The sequence below is a fragment of the Pelobates fuscus genome, chromosome 2 (genome assembly GCF_036172605.1).
Source record: "Pelobates fuscus isolate aPelFus1 chromosome 2, aPelFus1.pri, whole genome shotgun sequence".
Taxonomy (NCBI): Eukaryota; Metazoa; Chordata; class Amphibia; order Anura; family Pelobatidae; genus Pelobates; species Pelobates fuscus.
Genome location: NC_086318.1, coordinates 353,449,731 through 353,471,539, shown reverse-complemented (window position 1 = coordinate 353,471,539; position 21,809 = coordinate 353,449,731). Strand labels below are relative to the sequence as shown.

The 21,809-nt window shown below is 43.8% G+C and overlaps 24 non-coding genes across 24 annotated transcripts; all 24 read left to right on the top strand.

Moving 5' to 3' along the window:
• The first annotated feature begins 309 nt into the window (after window positions 1-309).
• LOC134592228 (U4 spliceosomal RNA) lies at window positions 310-450 on the top strand. The gene has a single exon (XR_010088884.1). It is a non-coding gene; the product is annotated as a U4 spliceosomal RNA (small nuclear RNA).
• A 471-nt stretch (window positions 451-921) lies between these two features.
• LOC134590495 (U1 spliceosomal RNA) lies at window positions 922-1,088 on the top strand. The gene has a single exon (XR_010087410.1). It is a non-coding gene; the product is annotated as a U1 spliceosomal RNA (small nuclear RNA).
• Window positions 1,089-1,988: 900 nt separating this feature from the next.
• LOC134592227 (U4 spliceosomal RNA) lies at window positions 1,989-2,129 on the top strand. The gene has a single exon (XR_010088883.1). It is a non-coding gene; the product is annotated as a U4 spliceosomal RNA (small nuclear RNA).
• A 470-nt stretch (window positions 2,130-2,599) lies between these two features.
• On the top strand, window positions 2,600-2,766 carry LOC134590319 (U1 spliceosomal RNA). The gene has a single exon (XR_010087261.1). It is a non-coding gene; the product is annotated as a U1 spliceosomal RNA (small nuclear RNA).
• An 899-nt stretch (window positions 2,767-3,665) lies between these two features.
• Window positions 3,666-3,806, top strand: LOC134592226 (U4 spliceosomal RNA). The gene has a single exon (XR_010088882.1). It is a non-coding gene; the product is annotated as a U4 spliceosomal RNA (small nuclear RNA).
• Window positions 3,807-4,276: 470 nt separating this feature from the next.
• Window positions 4,277-4,443, top strand: LOC134589852 (U1 spliceosomal RNA). The gene has a single exon (XR_010086864.1). It is a non-coding gene; the product is annotated as a U1 spliceosomal RNA (small nuclear RNA).
• Window positions 4,444-5,342: 899 nt separating this feature from the next.
• Window positions 5,343-5,483, top strand: LOC134592750 (U4 spliceosomal RNA). Its single transcript, XR_010089330.1, has one exon. It is a non-coding gene; the product is annotated as a U4 spliceosomal RNA (small nuclear RNA).
• A 475-nt stretch (window positions 5,484-5,958) lies between these two features.
• Window positions 5,959-6,125, top strand: LOC134590802 (U1 spliceosomal RNA). The gene has a single exon (XR_010087674.1). It is a non-coding gene; the product is annotated as a U1 spliceosomal RNA (small nuclear RNA).
• An 899-nt stretch (window positions 6,126-7,024) lies between these two features.
• Window positions 7,025-7,165, top strand: LOC134593390 (U4 spliceosomal RNA). The gene has a single exon (XR_010089879.1). It is a non-coding gene; the product is annotated as a U4 spliceosomal RNA (small nuclear RNA).
• A 472-nt stretch (window positions 7,166-7,637) lies between these two features.
• Window positions 7,638-7,804, top strand: LOC134589850 (U1 spliceosomal RNA). The gene has a single exon (XR_010086863.1). It is a non-coding gene; the product is annotated as a U1 spliceosomal RNA (small nuclear RNA).
• An 899-nt stretch (window positions 7,805-8,703) lies between these two features.
• On the top strand, window positions 8,704-8,844 carry LOC134592749 (U4 spliceosomal RNA). Its single transcript, XR_010089329.1, has one exon. It is a non-coding gene; the product is annotated as a U4 spliceosomal RNA (small nuclear RNA).
• Window positions 8,845-9,316: 472 nt separating this feature from the next.
• Window positions 9,317-9,483, top strand: LOC134589849 (U1 spliceosomal RNA). The gene has a single exon (XR_010086862.1). It is a non-coding gene; the product is annotated as a U1 spliceosomal RNA (small nuclear RNA).
• An 899-nt stretch (window positions 9,484-10,382) lies between these two features.
• LOC134593199 (U4 spliceosomal RNA) lies at window positions 10,383-10,523 on the top strand. Its single transcript, XR_010089715.1, has one exon. It is a non-coding gene; the product is annotated as a U4 spliceosomal RNA (small nuclear RNA).
• A 472-nt stretch (window positions 10,524-10,995) lies between these two features.
• On the top strand, window positions 10,996-11,162 carry LOC134589848 (U1 spliceosomal RNA). The gene has a single exon (XR_010086861.1). It is a non-coding gene; the product is annotated as a U1 spliceosomal RNA (small nuclear RNA).
• An 899-nt stretch (window positions 11,163-12,061) lies between these two features.
• Window positions 12,062-12,202, top strand: LOC134593249 (U4 spliceosomal RNA). The gene has a single exon (XR_010089757.1). It is a non-coding gene; the product is annotated as a U4 spliceosomal RNA (small nuclear RNA).
• A 469-nt stretch (window positions 12,203-12,671) lies between these two features.
• LOC134589847 (U1 spliceosomal RNA) lies at window positions 12,672-12,838 on the top strand. Its single transcript, XR_010086860.1, has one exon. It is a non-coding gene; the product is annotated as a U1 spliceosomal RNA (small nuclear RNA).
• Window positions 12,839-13,737: 899 nt separating this feature from the next.
• On the top strand, window positions 13,738-13,878 carry LOC134592747 (U4 spliceosomal RNA). The gene has a single exon (XR_010089328.1). It is a non-coding gene; the product is annotated as a U4 spliceosomal RNA (small nuclear RNA).
• Window positions 13,879-14,349: 471 nt separating this feature from the next.
• On the top strand, window positions 14,350-14,516 carry LOC134591259 (U1 spliceosomal RNA). Its single transcript, XR_010088062.1, has one exon. It is a non-coding gene; the product is annotated as a U1 spliceosomal RNA (small nuclear RNA).
• An 899-nt stretch (window positions 14,517-15,415) lies between these two features.
• On the top strand, window positions 15,416-15,556 carry LOC134592746 (U4 spliceosomal RNA). The gene has a single exon (XR_010089327.1). It is a non-coding gene; the product is annotated as a U4 spliceosomal RNA (small nuclear RNA).
• A 471-nt stretch (window positions 15,557-16,027) lies between these two features.
• On the top strand, window positions 16,028-16,194 carry LOC134591257 (U1 spliceosomal RNA). Its single transcript, XR_010088060.1, has one exon. It is a non-coding gene; the product is annotated as a U1 spliceosomal RNA (small nuclear RNA).
• An 899-nt stretch (window positions 16,195-17,093) lies between these two features.
• On the top strand, window positions 17,094-17,234 carry LOC134592744 (U4 spliceosomal RNA). Its single transcript, XR_010089326.1, has one exon. It is a non-coding gene; the product is annotated as a U4 spliceosomal RNA (small nuclear RNA).
• A 470-nt stretch (window positions 17,235-17,704) lies between these two features.
• On the top strand, window positions 17,705-17,871 carry LOC134589846 (U1 spliceosomal RNA). The gene has a single exon (XR_010086859.1). It is a non-coding gene; the product is annotated as a U1 spliceosomal RNA (small nuclear RNA).
• An 899-nt stretch (window positions 17,872-18,770) lies between these two features.
• On the top strand, window positions 18,771-18,911 carry LOC134592225 (U4 spliceosomal RNA). Its single transcript, XR_010088881.1, has one exon. It is a non-coding gene; the product is annotated as a U4 spliceosomal RNA (small nuclear RNA).
• Window positions 18,912-19,381: 470 nt separating this feature from the next.
• LOC134589845 (U1 spliceosomal RNA) lies at window positions 19,382-19,548 on the top strand. Its single transcript, XR_010086858.1, has one exon. It is a non-coding gene; the product is annotated as a U1 spliceosomal RNA (small nuclear RNA).
• Window positions 19,549-21,809: the final 2,261 nt, after the last annotated feature.

Below are 21,809 nucleotides of genomic sequence, written 5' to 3'. Positions count from 1 at the left end.
GCCTAATGGCTGCTGTAGTAGAATCTTGGCAAAACTGTTTCCAAAGAGAGAAAAAAAATTGTACAAGGTTTGCTGCAAGATATGGTTGCCCTCACTCTCTGTTATAGGTTTGGAACCATTCCAAGATGCCATATAAGAAGACCGAGGAATTTGTTGGGGTTTAAGCTTCTCTGTAGGAGGAAGCGGGCCTAATTAGAATATTGCCTCCCATAATCCTTTGCAATGGCTTATGGTCATGAACTTTTTCTCACCGCTGTCTTAAAGTGTCCTTACGTGGTAGCTCTTAAAAGCTGGCCCACTTGAACAGCTAGCTTTGCGCAGTGGCAGTATCGTAGCCCATGAGGTCAATCCGAGGCGTGATTATTGCTAATTGAAAACTTTACCCAATACCCCGCCATGATGACTTGAAATACAGTCAGCATTGGCAATTTTTGACAGGCTCTAAGGAGACTGAAAGATTGGTTTAATAAAAGTTTATGGCGCCCCATGTCTAGGGCGTGTCTTACGTGACTCCCGTTTCTTCCTGAGCTCTGTTGCACCATTCCTTCTGCTGGCTTCTTAGCATTTCCCTTTTACCTTTCTCTCCCACTGAATCCACTTGTTTCCGGCAGCACACTATTCTCACTCCATGCTACGAATTCCCATCCTTCGGCTCATTGGTCTAGCATTTGCCTTTATGCAAATTGCTCCTTCGCACCCTGAGTCCATCTCAATTATTCACACCTAACCACCTGAAGGCACTAAAATTACTGGTAGCTAAGAAAAACAACGATCAGCCACGAGGTTTGGTAATCTTTTGTAGCCTTCTATCATTTGGATTATTTATTTGCTTTTTTTTTTTTTTAACTTGCTTTATTATTTCACCACAGCCTAAAGGAAAGGCTTCCCAGCGGGCGTGCCTTTGAATGTACCCGTCATGTCATATTTACCTGGCAGGGGAGCAATAGCCATGATCCCTAAGGTGGCTCTCCCAGAGTGAGGCTGGTTCATTGCACTCCGTACCAGTTGACCTCTGCGATTTCCTCAAATGTGGGAAACTCGACTGCATAATTTATGGTAGTGGGGGACTGCGTTCGCGCTTTCCCCTGTGTTTGCTTGTTTGACAAAAATAGAGAACTTCACCAATTCTGACGAAGGATAATTTCAGCCACGGCACCCGTCTTCTTTGGCTCTTACTTTCCGCATCAAGCAGGCAGCGACAATCATTTCCTAGGCTTGATCATTTTTATTATCTATGTTTTCTGGAGACCAGTTTTAAGCCAGAATTTCACTTTTTATTTTAACTTTTCAGCTTTTTTTTCATCATTTTTTTATCCTGACTTCTTTTGATTTATTGTATGCTTCAATGCAATGGAAGAAATAAAGAATTGGAGACCTATATTACGTCTTCCAACAGAACGTAACGTTTGATTGAATTTCTGGGAAAAAAAAGATTTTCTGGATCAAGGCAGTGAATTGCCGCTTGAGACAATCAGACCAAACCTTAGGAATAGCTGGGTGGTCGCTAGCACTTACTAATGAACACCATGGAATTTTGAAAAAGCCACCACAAATGTTCTTTCAGCCCTGTTGAGTGTGGATGAAGAGAAGACAGGTGCTAGGCAAGGGTCATTCCTATCGATGGAGTCATGAAATGTGTGACTTTGGGGACGAACGTAGACCATCGGATTGTGTACTCTGCCTAATGGCTGCTGTAGTAGAATCTTGGCAAAACTGTTTCCAAAGAGAGAAAAAAAATTGTACAAGGTTTGCTGCAAGATATGGTTGCCCTCACTCTCTGTTATAGGTTTGGAACCATTCCAAGATGCCATATAAGAAGACCGAGGAATTTGTTGGGGTTTAAGCTTCCCTGTAGGAGGAAGCGGGCCTAATTAGAATATTGCCTCCCATAATCCTTTGCAATGGCTTATGGTCATGAACTTTTTCTCACCGCTGTCTTAAAGTGTCCTTACGTGGTAGCTCTTAAAAGCTGGCCCACTTGAACAGCTAGCTTTGCGCAGTGGCAGTATCGTAGCCCATGAGGTCAATCCGAGGCGTGATTATTGCTAATTGAAAACTTTACCCAATACCCCGCCATGATGACTTGAAATACAGTCAGCATTGGCAATTTTTGACAGGCTCTAAGGAGACTGAAAGATTGGTTTAATAAAAGTTTATGGCGCCCCATGTCTAGGGCGTGTCTTACGTGACTCCCGTTTCTTCCTGAGCTCTGTTGCACCATTCCTTCCGCTGGCTTCTTAGCATTTCCCTTTTACCTTTCTCTCCCACTGAATTCACTTGTTTCCGGCAGCACACTATTCTCACTACATGCTACGAATTCCCATCCTTCGGCTCATTGGCCTAGCATTTGCCTTTATGCAAATTGCTCCTTCGCACCCTGAATCCAGCTCAATTATTCACACCTAACCACCTGAAGGCACTAAAATTACTGGTAGCTAAGGAAAACAACGATCAGCCACGAGGTTTGGTAATCTTTTGTAGCCTTCTATCATTTGGATTATTTATTTGCTTTTTTTTTTTTTAACTTGCTTTATTATTTCACCACAGCCTAAAGGAAAGGCTTCCCAGCGGGCGTGCCTTTGAATGTACCCGTCATGTCATACTTACCTGGCAGGGGAGCAATAGCCATGATCCCTAAGGTGGCTCTCCCAGAGTGAGGCTGGTTCATTGCACTCCGTACCAGTTGACCTCTGCGATTTCCTCAAATGTGGGAAACTCGACTGCATAATTTATGGTAGTGGGGGGCTGCGTTCGCGCTTTCCCCTGTGTTTGCTTGTTTGACAAAAATAGAGAACTTCACCAATTCTGACGAAGGATAATTTCAGCCACGGCACCCGTCTTCTTTGGCTCTTACTTTCCACATCAAGCAGGCAGCGACAATCATTTCCTAGGTTTGATCATTTTTATTATCTATGTTTTCTGGAGACCAGTTTTAAGCCAGAATTTCACTTTTTATTTTAACTTTTCAGCTTTTTTTTCATCATTTTTTTATCCTGACTTCTTTTGATTTATTGTATGCTTCAATGCAATGGAAGAAATAAAGAATTGGAGACCTATATTACGTCTTCCAACAGAACGTAACGTTTGATTGAATTTCTGGGAAAAAAAGATTTTCTGGATCAAGGCAGTGAATTGCCGCTTGAGACAATCAGACCAAACCTTAGGAATAGCTGGGTGGTCGCTAGCACTTACTAATGAACACCATGGAATTTTGAAAAAGCCACCACAAATGTTCTTTCAGCCCTGTTGAGTGTGGATGAAGAGAAGACAGGTGCTAGGCAAGGGTCATTCCTATCGATGGAGTCATGAAATGTGTGACTTTGGGGACGAACGTAGACCAGCGGATTGTGTACTCTGCCTAATGGCTGCTGTAGTAGAATCTTGGCAAAACTGTTTCCAAAGAGAGAAAAAAAATTGTACAAGGTTTGCTGCAAGATATGGTTGCCCTCACTCTCTGTTATAGGTTTGGAACCATTCCAAGATGCCATATAAGAAGACCGAGGAATTTGTTGGGGTTTAAGCTTCCCTGTAGGAGGAAGCGGGCCTAATTAGAATATTGCCTCCCATAATCCTTTGCAATGGCTTATGGTCATGAACTTTTTCTCACCGCTGTCTTAAAGTTTCCTTATGTGGTAGCTCTTAAAAGCTGGCCCATTTGAACAGCTAGCTTTGCGCAGTGGCAGTATCGTAGCCCATGAGGTCAATCCGAGGCGTGATTATTGCTAATTGAAAACTTTACCCAATACCCCGCCATGATGACTTGAAATACAGTCAGCATTGGCAATTTTTGACAGGCTCTAAGGAGACTGAAAGATTGGTTTAATAAAAGTTTATGGCGCCCCATGTCTAGGGCGTGTCTTACGTGACTCCCGTTTCTTCCTGAGCTCTGTTGCACCATTCCTTCCGCTGGCTTCTTAGCATTTCCCTTTTACCTTTCTCTCCCACTGAATTCACTTGTTTCCGGCAGCACACTATTCTCACTACATGCTACGAATTCCCATCCTTCGGCTCATTGGCCTAGCATTTGCCTTTATGCAAATTGCTCCTTCGCACCCTGAATCCAGCTCAATTATTCACACCTAACCACCTGAAGGCACTAAAATTACTGGTAGCTAAGGAAAACAACGATCAGCCACGAGGTTTGGTAATCTTTTGTAGCCTTCTATCATTTGGATTATTTATTTGCTTTTTTTTTTTTTAACTTGCTTTATTATTTCACCACAGCCTAAAGGAAAGGCTTCCCAGCGGGCGTGCCTTTGAATGTACCCGTCATGTCATACTTACCTGGCAGGGGAGCAATAGCCATGATCCCTAAGGTGGCTCTCCCAGAGTGAGGCTGGTTCATTGCACTCCGTACCAGTTGACCTCTGCGATTTCCTCAAATGTGGGAAACTCGACTGCATAATTTATGGTAGTGGGGGACTGCGTTCGCGCTTTCCCCTGTGTTTGCTTGTTTGACAAAAATAGAGAACTTCACCAATTCTGACGAAGGATAATTTCAGCCACGGCACCTGTCTTCTTTGGCTCTTAATTTCCGCATCAAGCAGGCAGCGACAATCATTTCCTAGGCTTGATCATTTTTATTATCTATGTTTTCTGGAGACCAGTTTTAAGCCAGAATTTCACTTTTTATTTTAACTTTTCAGCTTTTTTTTCATCATTTTTTTATCCTGACTTCTTTTGATTTATTGTATGCTTCAATGCAATGGAAGAAATAAAGAATTGGAGACCTATATTACGTCTTCCAACAGAACGTAACGTTTGATTGAATTTCTGGGAAAAAAAGATTTTCTGGATCAAGGCAGTGAATTGCCGCTTGAGACAATCAGACCAAACCTTAGGAATAGCTGGGTGGTCGCTAGCACTTACTAATGAACACCATGGAATTTTGAAAAAGCCACCACAAATGTTCTTTCAGCCCTGTTGAGTGTGGATGAAGAGAAGACAGGTGCTAGGCAAGGGTCATTCCTATCGATGGAGTCATGAAATGTGTGACTTTGGGGACGAACGTAGACCAGCGGATTGTGTACTCTGCCTAATGGCTGCTGTAGTAGAATCTTGGCAAAACTGTTTCCAAAGAGAGAAAAAAAATTGTACAAGGTTTGCTGCAAGATATGGTTGCCCTCACTCTCTGTTATAGGTTTGGAACCATTCCAAGATGCCATATAAGAAGACCGAGGAATTTGTTGGGGTTTAAGCTTCCCTGTAGGAGGAAGCGGGTCTAATTAGAATATTGCCTCCCACAATCCTTTGCAATGGCTTATGGTCATGAACTTTTTCTCACCGCTGTCTTAAAGTGTCCTTACGTGGTAGCTCTTAAAAGCTGGCCCACTTGAACAGTTAACTTTGCGCAGTGGCAGTATCGTAGCCCATGAGGTCAATCCGAGGCGTGATTATTGCTAATTGAAAACTTTACCCAATACCCCGCCATGATGACTTGAAATACAGTCAGCATTGGCAATTTTTGACAGGCTCTAAGGAGACTGAAAGATTGGTTTAAAAAAAGTTTATGGCGCCCCATGTCTAGGGCGTGTCTTACGTGACTCCCGTTTCTTCCTGAGCTCTGTTGCACCATTCCTTCCGCTGGCTTCTTAGCATTTCCCTTTTACCTTTCTCTCCCACTGAATCCACTTGTTTCCGGCAGCACACTATTCTCACTCCATGCTACGAATTCCCATCCTTCGGCTCATTGGTCTAGCATTTGCCTTTATGCAAATTGCTCCTTCGCACCCTGAGTCCATCTCAATTATTCACACCTAACCACCTGAAGGCACTAAAATTACTGGTAGCTAAGGAAAACAACGATCAGCCACGAGGTTTGGTAATCTTTTGTAGCCTTCTATCATTTGGATTATTTATTTGCTTTTTTTTTTTTTTTTTTAACTTGCTTTATTATTTCACCACAGCCTAAAGGAAAGGCTTCCCAGCGGGCGTGCCTTTGAATGTACCCGTCATGTCATACTTACCTGGCAGGGGAGCAATAGCCATGATCCCTAAGGTGGCTCTCCCAGAGTGAGGCTGGTTCATTGCACTCCGTACCAGTTGACCTCTGTGATTTCCTCAAATGTGGGAAACTCGACTGCATAATTTATGGTAGTGGGGGGCTGCGTTCGCGCTTTCCCCTGTGTTTGCTTGTTTGACAAAAATAGAGAACTTCACCAATTCTGACGAAGGATAATTTCAGCCACGGCACCCGTCTTCTTTGGCTCTTACTTTCCACATCAAGCAGGCAGCGACAATCATTTCCTAGGTTTGATCATTTTTATTATCTATGTTTTCTGGAGACCAGTTTTAAGCCAGAATTTCACTTTTTATTTTAACTTTTCAGCTTTTTTTTCATCATTTTTTTATCCTGACTTCTTTTGATTTATTGTATGCTTCAATGCAATGGAAGAAATAAAGAATTGGAGACCTATATTACGTCTTCCAACAGAACGTAACGTTTGATTGAATTTCTGGGAAAAAAAGATTTTCTGGATCAAGGCAGTGAATTGCCGCTTGAGACAATCAGACCAAACCTTAGGAATAGCTGGGTGGTCGCTAGCACTTACTAATGAACACCATGGAATTTTGAAAAAGCCACCACAAATGTTCTTTCAGCCCTGTTGAGTGTGGATGAAGAGAAGACAGGTGCTAGGCAAGGGTCATTCCTATCGATGGAGTCATGAAATGTGTGACTTTGGGGACGAACGTAGACCAGCGGATTGTGTACTCTGCCTAATGGCTGCTGTAGTAGAATCTTGGCAAAACTGTTTCCAAAGAGAGAAAAAAAATTGTACAAGGTTTGCTGCAAGATATGGTTGCCCTCACTCTCTGTTATAGGTTTGGAACCATTCCAAGATGCCATATAAGAAGACCGAGGAATTTGTTGGGGTTTAAGCTTCCCTGTAGGAGGAAGCGGGCCTAATTAGAATATTGCCTCCCATAATCCTTTGCAATGGCTTATGGTCATGAACTTTTTCTCACCGCTGTCTTAAAGTGTCCTTATGTGGTAGCTCTTAAAAGCTGGCCCACTTGAACAGCTAGCTTTGCGCAGTGGCAGTATCGTAGCCCATGAGGTCAATCCGAGGCGTGATTATTGCTAATTGAAAACTTTACCCAATACCCCGCCATGATGACTTGAAATACAGTCAGCATTGGCAATTTTTGACAGGTTCTAAGGAGACTGAAAGATTGGTTTAATAAAAGTTTATGGCGCCCCATGTCTAGGGCGTGTCTTACGTGACTCCTGTTTCTTCCTGAGCTCTGTTGCACCATTCCTTCCGCTGGCTTCTTAGCATTTCCCTTTTACCTTTCTCTCCGACTGAATTCACTTATTTCCGGCAGCACACTATTCTCACTACATGCTACGAATTCCCATCCTTCGGCTCATTGGCCTAGCATTTGCCTTTATGCAAATTGCTCCTTCGCACCCTGAATCCAGCTCAATTATTCACACCTAACCACCTGAAGGCACTAAAATTACTGGTAGCTAAGGAAAACAACGATCAGCCACGAGGTTTGGTAATCTTTTGTAGCCTTCTATCATTTGGATTATTTATTTGCTTTTTTTTTTTTTTAAACTTGCTTTATTATTTCACCACAGCCTAAAGGAAAGGCTTCCCAGCGGGCGTGCCTTTGAATGTACCCGTCATGTCATACTTACCTGGCAGGGGAGCAATAGCCATGATCCCTAAGGTGGCTCTCCCAGAGTGAGGCTGGTTCATTGCACTCCGTACCAGTTGACCTCTGCGATTTCCTCAAATGTGGGAAACTCGACTGCATAATTTATGGTAGTGGGGGACTGCGTTCGCGCTTTCCCCTGTGTTTGCTTGTTTGACAAAAATAGAGAACTTCACCAATTCTGACGAAGGATAATTTCAGCCACGGCACCCGTCTTCTTTGGCTCTTACTTTCCGCATCAAGCAGGCAGCGACAATCATTTCCTAGGCTTGATCATTTTTATTATCTATGTTTTCTGGAGACCAGTTTTAAGCCAGAATTTCACTTTTTATTTTAACTTTTCAGCTTTTTTTTCATCATTTTTTTATCCTGACTTCTTTTGATTTATTGTATGCTTCAATGCAATGGAAGAAATAAAGAATTGGAGACCTATATTACGTCTTCCAACAGAACGTAACGTTTGATTGAATTTCTGGGAAAAAAAGATTTTCTGGATCAAGGCAGTGAATTGCCGCTTGAGACAATCAGACCAAACCTTAGGAATAGCTGGGTGGTCGCTAGCACTTACTAATGAACACCATGGAATTTTGAAAAAGCCACCACAAATGTTCTTTCAGCCCTGTTGAGTGTGGATGAAGAGAAGACAGGTGCTAGGCAAGGGTCATTCCTATCGATGGAGTCATGAAATGTGTGACTTTGGGGACGAACGTAGACCAGCGGATTGTGTACTCTGCCTAATGGCTGCTGTAGTAGAATCTTGGCAAAACCGTTTCCAAAGAGAGAAAAAAAATTGTACAAGGTTTGCTGCAAGATATGGTTGCCCTCACTCTCTGTTATAGGTTTGGAACCATTCCAAGATGCCATATAAGAAGACCGAGGAATTTGTTGGGGTTTAAGCTTCCCTGTAGGAGGAAGCGGGCCTAATTAGAATATTGCCTCCCACAATCCTTTGCAATGGCTTATGGTCATGAACTTTTTCTCACCGCTGTCTTAAAGTGTCCTTACGTGGTAGCTCTTAAAAGCTGGCCCACTTGAACAGTTAACTTTGCGCAGTGGCAGTATCGTAGCCCATGAGGTCAATCCGAGGCGTGATTATTGCTAATTGAAAACTTTACCCAATACCCCGCCATGATGACTTGAAATACAGTCAGCATTGGCAATTTTTGACAGGCTCTAAGGAGACTGAAAGATTGGTTTAAAAAAAGTTTATGGCGCCCCATGTCTAGGGCGTGTCTTACGTGACTCCCGTTTCTTCCTGAGCTCTGTTGCACCATTCCTTCCGCTGGCTTCCTTGCATTTCCCTTTTACCTTTCTCTCCCACTGAATCCACTTGTTTCCGGCAGCACACTATTCTCACTCCATGCTACGAATTCCCATCCTTCGGCTCATTGGCCTAGCATTTGCCTTTATGCAAATTGCTCCTTCGCACCCTGAATCCAGCTCAATTATTCACACCTAACCACCTGAAGGCACTAAAATTACTGGTAGCTAAGGAAAACAAAGATCAGCCACGAGGTTTGGTAATCTTTTGTAGCCTTCTATCATTTGGATTATTTATTTGCTTTTTTTTTTTTTTTAACTTGCTTTATTATTTCACCACAGCCTAAAGGAAAGGCTTCCCAGCGGGCGTGCCTTTGAATGTACCCGTCATGTCATACTTACCTGGCAGGGGAGCAATAGCCATGATCCCTAAGGTGGCTCTCCCAGAGTGAGGCTGGTTCATTGCACTCCGTACCAGTTGACCTCTGCGATTTCCTCAAATGTGGGAAACTCGACTGCATAATTTATGGTAGTGGGGGACTGCGTTCGCGCTTTCCCCTGTGTTTGCTTGTTTGACAAAAATAGAGAACTTCACCAATTCTGACGAAGGATAATTTCAGCCACGGCACCCGTCTTATTTGGCTCTTACTTTCCACATCAAGCAGGCAGCGACAATCATTTCCTAGGCTTGATCATTTTTATTATCTATGTTTTCTGAAGACCAGTTTTAAGCCAGAATTTCACTTTTTATTTTAACTTTTCAGCTTTTTTTTCATCATTTTTTTATCCTGACTTCTTTTGATTTATTGTATGCTTCAATGCAATGGAAGAAATAAAGAATTGGAGACCTATATTACGTCTTCCAACAGAACGTAACGTTTGATTGAATTTCTGGGAAAAAAAGATTTTCTGGATCAAGGCAGTGAATTGCCGCTTGAGACAATCAGACCAAACCTTAGGAATAGCTGGGTGGTCGCTAGCACTTACTAATGAACACCATGGAATTTTGAAAAAGCCACCACAAATGTTCTTTCAGCCCTGTTGAGTGTGGATGAAGAGAAGACAGGTGCTAGGCAAGGGTCATTCCTATCGATGGAGTCATGAAATGTGTGACTTTGGGGACGAACGTAGACCAGCGGATTGTGTACTCTGCCTAATGGCTGCTGTAGTAGAATCTTGGCAAAACTGTTTCCAAAGAGAGAAAAAAAATTGTACAAGGTTTGCTGCAAGATATGGTTGCCCTCACTCTCTGTTATAGGTTTGGAACCATTCCAAGATGCCATATAAGAAGACCGAGGAATTTGTTGGGGTTTAAGCTTCCCTGTAGGAGGAAGCGGGCCTAATTAGAATATTGCCTCCCACAATCCTTTGCAATAGCTTATGGTCATGAACTTTTTCTCACCGCTGTCTTAAAGTGTCCTTACGTGGTAGCTCTTAAAAGCTGGCCCACTTGAACAGTTAACTTTGCGCAGTGGCAGTATCGTAGCCCATGAGGTCAATCCGAGGCGTGATTGTTGCTAATTGAAAACTTTACCCAATACCCCGCCATGATGACTTGAAATACAGTCAGCATTGGCAATTTTTGACAGGCTCTAAGGAGACTGAAAGATTGGTTTAATAAAAGTTTATGGCGCCCCATGTCTAGGGCGTGTCTTACGTGACTCCCGTTTCTTCCTGAGCTCTGTTGCACCATTCCTTCCGCTGGCTTATTAGCATTTCCCTTTTACCTTTCTCTCCCACTGAATTCACTTGTTTCCGGCAGCACACTATTCTCACTACATGCTACGAATTCCCATCCTTCGGCTCATTGGCCTAGCATTTGCCTTTATGCAAATTGCTCCTTCGCACCCTGAATCCAGCTCAATTATTCACACCTAACCACCTGAAAGAACTAAAATTACTGGTAGCTAAGGAAAACAACGATCAGCCACGAGGTTTGGTAATCTTTTGTAGCCTTCTATCATTTGGATTATTTATTTGCTTTTTTTTTTTTTTTAACTTGCTTTATTATTTCACCACAGCCTAAAGGAAAGGCTTCCCAGCGGGCGTGCCTTTGAATGTACCCGTCATGTCATACTTACCTGGCAGGGGAGCAATAGCCATGATCCCTAAGGTGGCTCTCCCAGAGTGAGGCTGGTTCATTGCACTCCGTACCAGTTGACCTCTGCGATTTCCTCAAATGTGGGAAACTCGACTGCATAATTTATGGTAGTGGGGGACTGCGTTCGCGCTTTCCCCTGTGTTTGCTTGTTTGACAAAAATAGAGAACTTCACCAATTCTGACGAAGGATAATTTCAGCCACGGCACCCGTCTTCTTTGGCTCTTACTTTCCGCATCAAGCAGGCAGCGACAATCATTTCCTAGGCTTGATCATTTTTATTATCTATGTTTTCTGGAGACCAGTTTTAAGCCAGAATTTCACTTTTTATTTTAACTTTTCAGCTTTTTTTTCATCATTTTTTTATCCTGACTTCTTTTGATTTATTGTATGCTTCAATGCAATGGAAGAAATAAAGAATTGGAGACCTATATTACGTCTTCCAACAGAACGTAACGTTTGATTGAATTTCTGGGAAAAAAAGATTTTCTGGATCAAGGCAGTGAATTGCCGCTTGAGACAATCAGACCAAACCTTAGGAATAGCTGGGTGGTCGCTAGCACTTACTAATGAACACCATGGAATTTTGAAAAAGCCACCACAAATGTTCTTTCAGCCCTGTTGAGTGTGGATGAAGAGAAGACAGGTGCTAGGCAAGGGTCATTCCTATCGATGGAGTCATGAAATGTGTGACTTTGGGGACGAACGTAGACCAGCGGATTGTGTACTCTGCCTAATGGCTGCTGTAGTAGAATCTTGGCAAAACTGTTTCCAAAGAGCGAAAAAAAATTGTACAAGGTTTGCTGCAAGATATGGTTGCCCTCACTCTCTGTTATAGGTTTGGAACCATTCCAAGATGCCATATAAGAAGACCGAGGAATTTGTTGGGGTTTAAGCTTCCCTGTAGGAGGAAGCGGGCCTAATTAGAATATTGCCTCCCATAATCCTTTGCAATGGCTTATGGTCATGAACTTTTTCTCACCGCTGTCTTAAAGTTTCCTTACGTGGTAGCTCTTAAAAGCTGGCCCACTTGAACAGCTAGCTTTGCGCAGTGGCAGTATCGTAGCCCATGAGGTCAATCCGAGGCGTGATTATTGCTAATTGAAAACTTTACCCAATACCCTGCCATGATGACTTGAAATACAGTCAGCATTGGCAATTTTTGACAGGCTCTAAGGAGACTGAAAGATTGGTTTAATAAAAGTTTATGGCGCCCCATGTCTAGGGCGTGTCTTACGTGACTCCCGTTTCTTCCTGAGCTCTGTTGCACCATTCCTTCCGCTGGCTTCTTAGCATTTCCCTTTTACCTTTCTCTCCCACTGAATTCACTTGTTTCCGGCAGCACACTATTCTCACTACATGCTACGAATTCCCATCCTTCGGCTCATTGGCCTAGCATTTGCCTTTATGCAAATTGCTCCTTCGCACCCTGAATCCAGCTCAATTATTCACACCTAACCACCTGAAGGCACTAAAATTACTGGTAGCTAAGGAAACCACGATCAGCCATGAGGTTTGGTAATCTTTTGTAGCCTTCTATCATTTGGATTATTTATTTGCTTTTTTTTTTTTTAACTTGCTTTATTATTTCACCACAGCCTAAAGGAAAGGCTTCCCAGCGGGCGTGCCTTTGAATGTACCCGTCATGTCATACTTACCTGGCAGGGGAGCAATAGCCATGATCCCTAAGGTGGCTCTCCCAGAGTGAGGCTGGTTCATTGCACTCCGTACCAGTTGACCTCTGCGATTTCCTCAAATGTGGGAAACTCGACTGCATAATTTATGGTAGTGGGGGACTGCGTTCGCGCTTTCCCCTGTGTTTGCTTGTTTGACAAAAATAGAGAACTTCACCAATTCTGATGAAGGATAATTTCAGCCACGGCACCCGTCTTCTTTGGCTCTTACTTTCCACATCAAGCAGGCAGCGACAATCATTTCCTAGGCTTGATCATTTTTATTATCTATGTTTTCTGGAGACCAGTTTTAAGCCAGAATTTCACTTTTTATTTTAACTTTTCAGCTTTTTTTTCATCATTTTTTTATCCTGACTTCTTTTGATTTATTGTATGCTTCAATGCAATGGAAGAAATAAAGAATTGGAGACCTATATTACGTCTTCCAACAGAACGTAACGTTTGATTGAATTTCTGGGAAAAAAAGATTTTCTGGATCAAGGCAGTGAATTGCCGCTTGAGACAATCAGACCAAACCTTAGGAATAGCTGGGTGGTCGCTAGCACTTACTAATGAACACCATGGAATTTTGAAAAAGCCACCACAAATGTTCTTTCAGCCCTGTTGAGTGTGGATGAAGAGAAGACAGGTGCTAGGCAAGGGTCATTCCTATTGATGGAGTCATGAAATGTGTGACTTTGGGGACGAACGTAGACCAGCGGATTGTGTACTCTGTCTAATGGCTGCTGTAGTAGAATCTTGGCAAAACCGTTTCCAAAGAGAGAAAAAAAATTGTACAAGGTTTGCTGCAAGATATGGTTGCCCTCACTCTCTGTTATAGGTTTGGAACCATTCCAAGATGCCATATAAGAAGACCGAGGAATTTGTTGGGGTTTAAGCTTCCCTGTAGGAGGAAGCGGGCCTAATTAGAATATTGCCTCCCACAATCCTTTGCAATGGCTTATGGTCATGAACTTTTTCTCACCGCTGTCTTAAAGTGTCCTTACGTGGTAGCTCTTAAAAGCTGGCCCACTTGAACAGTTAACTTTGCGCAGTGGCAGTATCGTAGCCCATGAGGTCAATCCGAGGCGTGATTATTGCTAATTGAAAACTTTACCCAATACCCCGCCATGATGACTTGAAATACAGTCAGCATTGGCAATTTTTGACAGGCTCTAAGGAGACTGAAAGATTGGTTTAATAAAAGTTTATGGCGCCCCATGTCTAGGGCGTGTCTTACGTGACTCCCGTTTCTTCCTGAGCTATGTTGCACTATTCCTTCCGCTGGCTTCTTAGCATTTCCCTTTTACCTTTCTCTCCCACTGAATTCACTTGTTTCCGGCAGCACACTATTCTCACTACATGCTACGAATTCCCATCCTTCGGCTCATTGGCCTAGCATTTGCCTTTATGCAAATTGCTCCTTCGCACCCTGAATCCAGCTCAATTATTCACACCTAACCACCTGAAGGCACTAAAATTACTGGTAGCTAAGGAAAACAACGATCAGCCACGAGGTTTGGTAATCTTTTGTAGCCTTCTATCATTTGGATTATTTATTTGCTTTTTTTTTTTTTTAACTTGCTTTATTATTTCACCACAGCCTAAAGGAAAGGCTTCCCAGCGGGCGTGCCTTTGAATGTACCCGTCATGTCATACTTACCTGGCAGGGGAGCAATAGCCATGATCCCTAAGGTGGCTCTCCCAGAGTGAGGCTGGTTCATTGCACTCCGTACCAGTTGACCTCTGCGATTTCCTCAAATGTGGGAAACTCGACTGCATAATTTATGGTAGTGGCGGACTGCGTTCGCGCTTTCCCCTGTGTTTGCTTGTTTGACAAAAATAGAGAACTTCACCAATTCTGATGAAGGATAATTTCAGCCACGGCACCCGTCTTCTTTGGCTCTTACTTTCCACATCAAGCAGGCAGCGACAATCATTTCCTAGGCTTGATCATTTTTATTATCTATGTTTTCTGGAGACCAGTTTTAAGACAGAATTTCACTTTTTATTTTAACTTTTCAGCTTTTTTTTCATCATTTTTTTATCCTGACTTCTTTTGATTTATTGTATGCTTCAATGCAATGGAAGAAATAAAGAATTGGAGACCTATATTACGTCTTCCAACAGAACGTAACGTTTGATTGAATTTCTGGGAAAAAAAGATTTTCTGGATCAAGGCAGTGAATTGCCGCTTGAGACAATCAGACCAAACCTTAGGAATAGCTGGGTGGTCGCTAGCACTTACTAATGAACACCATGGAATTTTGAAAAAGCCACCACAAATGTTCTTTCAGCCCTGTTGAGTGTGGATGAAGAGAAGACAGGTGCTAGGCAAGGGTCATTCCTATTGATGGAGTCATGAAATGTGTGACTTTGGGGACGAACGTAGACCAGCGGATTGTGTACTCTGTCTAATGGCTGCTGTAGTAGAATCTTGGCAAAACCGTTTCCAAAGAGAGAAAAAAAATTGTACAAGGTTTGCTGCAAGATATGGTTGCCCTCACTCTCTGTTATAGGTTTGGAACCATTCCAAGATGCCATATAAGAAGACCGAGGAATTTGTTGGGGTTTAAGCTTCCCTGTAGGAGGAAGCGGGCCTAATTAGAATATTGCCTCCCACAATCCTTTGCAATGGCTTATGGTCATGAACTTTTTCTCACCGCTGTCTTAAAGTGTCCTTACGTGGTAGCTCTTAAAAGCTGGCCCACTTGAACAGTTAACTTTGCGCAGTGGCAGTATCGTAGCCCATGAGGTCAATCCGAGGCGTGATTATTGCTAATTGAAAACTTTACCCAATACCCCGCCATGATGACTTGAAATACAGTCAGCATTGGCAATTTTTGACAGGCTCTAAGGAGACTGAAAGATTGGTTTAATAAAAGTTTATGGCGCCCCATGTCTAGGGCGTGTCTTACGTGACTCCCGTTTCTTCCTGAGCTATGTTGCACTATTCCTTCCGCTGGCTTCTTAGCATTTCCCTTTTACCTTTCTCTCCCACTGAATTCACTTGTTTCCGGCAGCACACTATTCTCACTACATGCTACGAATTCCCATCCTTCGGCTCATTGGCCTAGCATTTGCCTTTATGCAAATTGCTCCTTCGCACCCTGAATCCAGCTCAATTATTCACACCTAACCACCTGAAGGCACTAAAATTACTGGTAGCTAAGGAAAACAACGATCAGCCACGAGGTTTGGTAATCTTTTGTAGCCTTCTATCATTTGGATTATTTATTTGCTTTTTTTTTTTTTTAACTTGCTTTATTATTTCACCACAGCCTAAAGGAAAGGCTTCCCAGCGGGCGTGCCTTTGAATGTACCCGTCATGTCATACTTACCTGGCAGGGGAGCAATAGCCATGATCCCTAAGGTGGCTCTCCCAGAGTGAGGCTGGTTCATTGCACTCCGTACCAGTTGACCTCTGCGATTTCCTCAAATGTGGGAAACTCGACTGCATAATTTATGGTAGTGGCGGACTGCGTTCGCGCTTTCCCCTGTGTTTGCTTGTTTGACAAAAATAGAGAACTTCACAAATTCTGATGAAGGATAATTTCAGCCACGGCACCCGTCTTCTTTGGCTCTTACTTTCCACATCAAGCAGGCAGCGACAATCATTTCCTAGGCTTGATCATTTTTATTATCTATGTTTTCTGGAGACCAGTTTTAAGACAGAATTTCACTTTTTATTTTAACTTTTCAGCTTTTTTTTCATCATTTTTTTATCCTGACTTCTTTTGATTTATTGTATGCTTCAATGCAATGGAAGAAATAAAGAATTGGAGACCTATATTACGTCTTCCAACAGAACGTAACGTTTGATTGAATTTCTGGGAAAAAAAGATTTTCTGGATCAAGGCAGTGAATTGCCGCTTGAGACAATCAGACCAAACCTTAGGAATAGCTGGGTGGTCGCTAGCACTTACTAATGAACACCATGGAATTTTGAAAAAGCCACCACAAATGTTCTTTCAGCCCTGTTGAGTGTGGATGAAGAGAAGACAGGTGCTAGGCAAGGGTCATTCCTATCGATGGAGTCATGAAATGTGTGACTTTGGGGACGAACGTAGACCAGCGGATTGTGTACTCTGCCTAATGGCTGCTGTAGTAGAATCTTGGCAAAACCGTTTCCAAAGAGAGAAAAAAAATTGTACAAGGTTTGCTGCAAGATATGGTTGCCCTCACTCTCTGTTATAGGTTTGGAACCATTCCAAGATGCCATATAAGAAGACCGAGGAATTTGTTGGGGTTTAAGCTTCCCTGTAGGAGGAAGCGGGCCTAATTAGAATATTGCCTCCCACAATAATTTGCAATGGCTTATGGTCATGAACTTTTTCTCACCGCTGTCTTAAAGTGTCCTTACGTGGTAGCTCTTAAAAGCTGGCCCACTTGAACAGTTAACTTTGCGCAGTGGCAGTATCGTAGCCCATGAGGTCAATCCGAGGCGTGATTATTGCTAATTGAAAACTTTACCCAATACCCCGCCATGATGACTTGAAATACAGTCAGCATTGGCAATTTTTGACAGGCTCTAAGGAGACTGAAAGATTGGTTTAATAAAAGTTTATGGCGCCCCATGTCTAGGGCGTGTCTTACGTGACTCCCGTTTCTTCCTGAGCTCTGTTGCACCATTCCTTCCGCTGGCTTCTTAGCATTTCCCTTTTACCTTTCTCTCCCACTGAATTCACTTGTTTCCGGCAGCACACTATTCTCACTCCATGCTACGAATTCCCATCCTTCGGCTCATTGGCCTAGCATTTGTCTTTATGCAAATTGCTCCTTCGCACCCTGAATCCAGCTCAATTATTCACACCTAACCACCTGAAGGCACTAAAATTACTGGTAGCTAAGGAAAACAACGATCAGCCACGAGGTTTGGTAATCTTTTGTAGCCTTCTATCATTTGGATTATTTATTTGCTTTTTTTTTTTTTAACTTGCTTTATTATTTCACCACAGCCTAAAGGAAAGGCTTCCCAGCGGGCGTGCCTTTGAATGTACCCGTCATGTCATACTTACCTGGCAGGGGAGCAATAGCCATGATCCCTAAGGTGGCTCTCCCAGAGTGAGGCTGGTTCATTGCACTCCGTACCAGTTGACCTCTGCGATTTCCTCAAATGTGGGAAACTCGACTGCATAATTTATGGTAGTGGGGGACTGCGTTCGCGCTTTCCCCTGTGTTTGCTTGTTTGACAAAAATAGAGAACTTCACCAATTCTGACGAAGGATAATTTCAGCCACGGCACCCGTCTTCTTTGGCTCTTACTTTCCGCATCAAGCAGGCAGCGACAATCATTTCCTAGGCTTGATCATTTTTATTATCTATGTTTTCTGGAGACCAGTTTTAAGCCAGAATTTCACTTTTTATTTTAACTTTTCAGCTTTTTTTTCATCATTTTTTTATCCTGACTTCTTTTGATTTATTGTATGCTTCAATGCAATGGAAGAAATAAAGAATTGGAGACCTATATTACGTCTTCCAACAGAACGTAACGTTTGATTGAATTTCTGGGAAAAAAAGATTTTCTGGATCAAGGCAGTGAATTGCCGCTTGAGACAATCAGACCAAACCTTAGGAATAGCTGGGTGGTCGCTAGCACTTACTAATGAACACCATGGAATTTTGAAAAAGCCACCACAAATGTTCTTTCAGCCCTGTTGAGTGTGGATGAAGAGAAGACAGGTGCTAGGCAAGGGTCATTCCTATCGATGGAGTCATGAAATGTGTGACTTTGGGGACGAACGTAGACCAGCGGATTGTGTACTCTGCCTAATGGCTGCTGTAGTAGAATCTTGGCAAAACTGTTTCCAAAGAGCGAAAAAAAATTGTACAAGGTTTCCTGCAAGATATGGTTGCCCTCACTCTCTGTTATAGGTTTGGAACCATTCCAAGATGCCATATAAGAAGACCGAGGAATTTGTTGGGGTTTAAGCTTCCCTGTAGGAGGAAGCGGGCCTAATTAGAATATTGCCTCCCATAATCCTTTGCAATGGCTTATGGTCATGAACTTTTTCTCACCGCTGTCTTAAAGTTTCCTTACGTGGTAGCTCTTAAAAGCTGGCCCACTTGAACAGCTAGCTTTGCGCAGTGGCAGTATCGTAGCCCATGAGGTCAATCCGAGGCGTGATTATTGCTAATTGAAAACTTTACCCAATACCCCGCCATGATGACTTGAAATACAGTCAGCATTGGCAATTTTTGACAGGCTCTAAGGAGACTGAAAGATTGGTTTAATAAAAGTTTATGGCGCCCCATGTCTAGGGCGTGTCTTACGTGACTCCCGTTTCTTCCTGAGCTCTGTTGCACCATTCCTTCCGCTGGCTTCTTAGCATTTCCCTTTTACCTTTCTCTCCCACTGAATTCACTTGTTTCCGGCAGCACACTATTCTCACTACATGCTACGAATTCCCATCCTTCGGCTCATTGGCCTAGCATTTGTCTTTATGCAAATTGCTCCTTCGCACCCTGAATCCAGCTCAATTATTCACACCTAACCACCTGAAGGCACTAAAATTACTGGTAGCTAAGGAAAACAACGATCAGCCACGAGGTTTGGTAATCTTTTGTAGCCTTCTATCATTTGGATTATTTATTTGCTTTTTTTTTTTTTAACTTGCTTTATTATTTCACCACAGCCTAAAGGAAAGGCTTCCCAGCGGGCGTGCCTTTGAATGTACCCGTCATGTCATACTTACCTGGCAGGGGAGCAATAGCCATGATCCCTAAGGTGGCTCTCCCAGAGTGAGGCTGGTTCATTGCACTCCGTACCAGTTGACCTCTGCGATTTCCTCAAATGTGGGAAACTCGACTGCATAATTTATGGTAGTGGGGGACTGCGTTCGCGCTTTCCCCTGTGTTTGCTTGTTTGACAAAAATAGAGAACTTCACCAATTCTGACGAAGGATAATTTCAGCCACGGCACCCGTCTTCTTTGGCTCTTACTTTCCGCATCAAGCTGGCAGCGACAATCATTTCCTAGGCTTGATCATTTTTATTATCTATGTTTTCTGGAGACCAGTTTTTTTTTTTTAATTCTTTATTTTTGCGTGCAGTTCTTAACAGAGCATCTTGCGTGGCCACAACAGCCAGTGCAAGTACATTGGATACAAAGGCATAAAGCATGATAACATAAGCACAATTTTTTAAGGTGTAACAAGCTGTGTCAAGTGTACTATTGTACAATGTTGTGTGGAGGCAGTCTGTCTAGGTGCTAAGTGCGGGTTGTAATGGTGCGTTGATCTCTAGACAAGAGACTGGTAATGAGTGTGTTAATGCTGAGGTGCTTCACGAGGGTGGGATGGGCAGTTGGGGGTTGCGTGCCTGAGAGTTGCATGTTATGATTTATTCCCTTGATCTGCCGGTACTCGTGTGCGCGGGTTTAATAAAATATAAATGGTTTCGAGATATCTCAAGTTAAGTGAGCGTTTGCATAGTGTGCAAGGTTTGGGCCTATAAGCCTGGTTCGTGTTTTGTGTGGTCTAGGGTATGCAAGCGGGTTTGAAGCCCCTGACCAGGGGGGCTACGGGGGGGGGGGGGGGGGGGGGGGGAGAGAGAGAGTATTATTTTCCATCGCTTAGTGCGGTTCTGGTGTCTGCCGTCTTGCCGGCGTGATCGTGTTCTAAGCCTGTGCCCAGTGGAGCTTAGGTAGGTGAGTATATGATGGACATGTAGTGAAACAAACAAAAGTGGAAACTTTCAGTGGTAGTGTGGTTTCAAATGTCCTATCTGGGCTCTTCATTCGGGGGTATCAGTCTCTCGTTGGTTCGCTGCTCTGGGGACGAACGGTTGTATGGAGGCCGGGTCCCATCTTGCCGCAGTTGTTCCTTCAGTAGCGGGTGTATCCGCGGGTGTCAGCCCCAGGGTTTCCAGGAGGGTTGCCGCCTCTAACATAGACGATATCGTGTGTGTCTTTCCGTCTTGTGACACTGATAGAGAGCCGTTCCATCCCCAGCGGTAGGTCAGCCCTGCGGTTTGTAGCAGTGTCGTGACCGGTTTGAATGATTTGCGGAGCATGAGCGTGGATCTTGTCAGGTCTTGGAAGAAGGCCAGGTTTGAGTTTTCGAAGGTAAGTGGCGTTTTGTTCTTTAGTGCTGCAAGTATTTGGAGTTTGTCAGGTAGGGAGGTGCAGCGGAGGATAACGTCTCGCCCCGTGGTAGACCGTAGGTGAGGGTGATTCGGGAGGCGGTATACACTGTCAATGGCTATTTTCTTGGCCATTGCATGTGGCAGAATCGTGGCCAGTAACCTCCTAACGTAATGAGGCAGTTCCTCTGCTGTTATTGTTGCAGGAATGCCCCTTATCTTAATATGAGTGCGTCTTTGGCGGTCCTCCAGGGTGGCAAGCTTAAGAGAGGTGGACTGTTGCTGATTTTGCAGTGCTTTTATGGAGTCTGCCATCTCCGTGAGCTGGGTCTGTACCTCTGTTAAGGTGGCTTCATTTGTTCGGACTCTTTCCGACACTGCTCTCACTTCTTTTTTGAGGATGGCCGAATCAGCCGCCAGCATTTTGTGGATTTCTGCCAGCATTAGTTTTAGGTCCTTCTTAGTGGTCGGTGCGGAGTCGTCGGATGATTCCGGAGATTCAGCCGGAGGTGTTGGTGAGTGTCGCGGCCTGTGTTGTGGCACCGCGCTCCGGTCCTTGTCGGGGTTTTCATTTGCGACAGAGGGCCTAGGCTGCGACTGCTTCTGGAGCATGGCTCCAATGTCTCTGCCCTCCGCCGGAGTGTGTGCCTTTTGGGAGCGCCGGCCCATGCCCGACATGTTGGTCGGTGAGGCAGACCGGGTTGAGGTATGGGGTGTTTCTGCGCTGATCGGTCCGATGCCGCCCAGGAAGCTCTCGAGGCCTAACAGCGTGGGGTAGGCCGCGGTTCTGTGCTTCCGTCGTGCCGACTTTTGTGGCTGAAAAAAAGGCATCTATCGATGCTCCACGGCTTCCCGATTTCAATGGTGGTATTGTGGGGTGCAGATTGGGCTTGGTTCCGCCTCAATCCTTAGGATTGGGTTTTGGTGTTGGGGAGCTTTGGGAAATGGCGTCTGGTCAGGATGCTTGGCAAGCCCCGCCCCCCTTCTGGAGACCAGTTTTAAGCCAGAATTTCACTTTTTATTTTAACTTTTC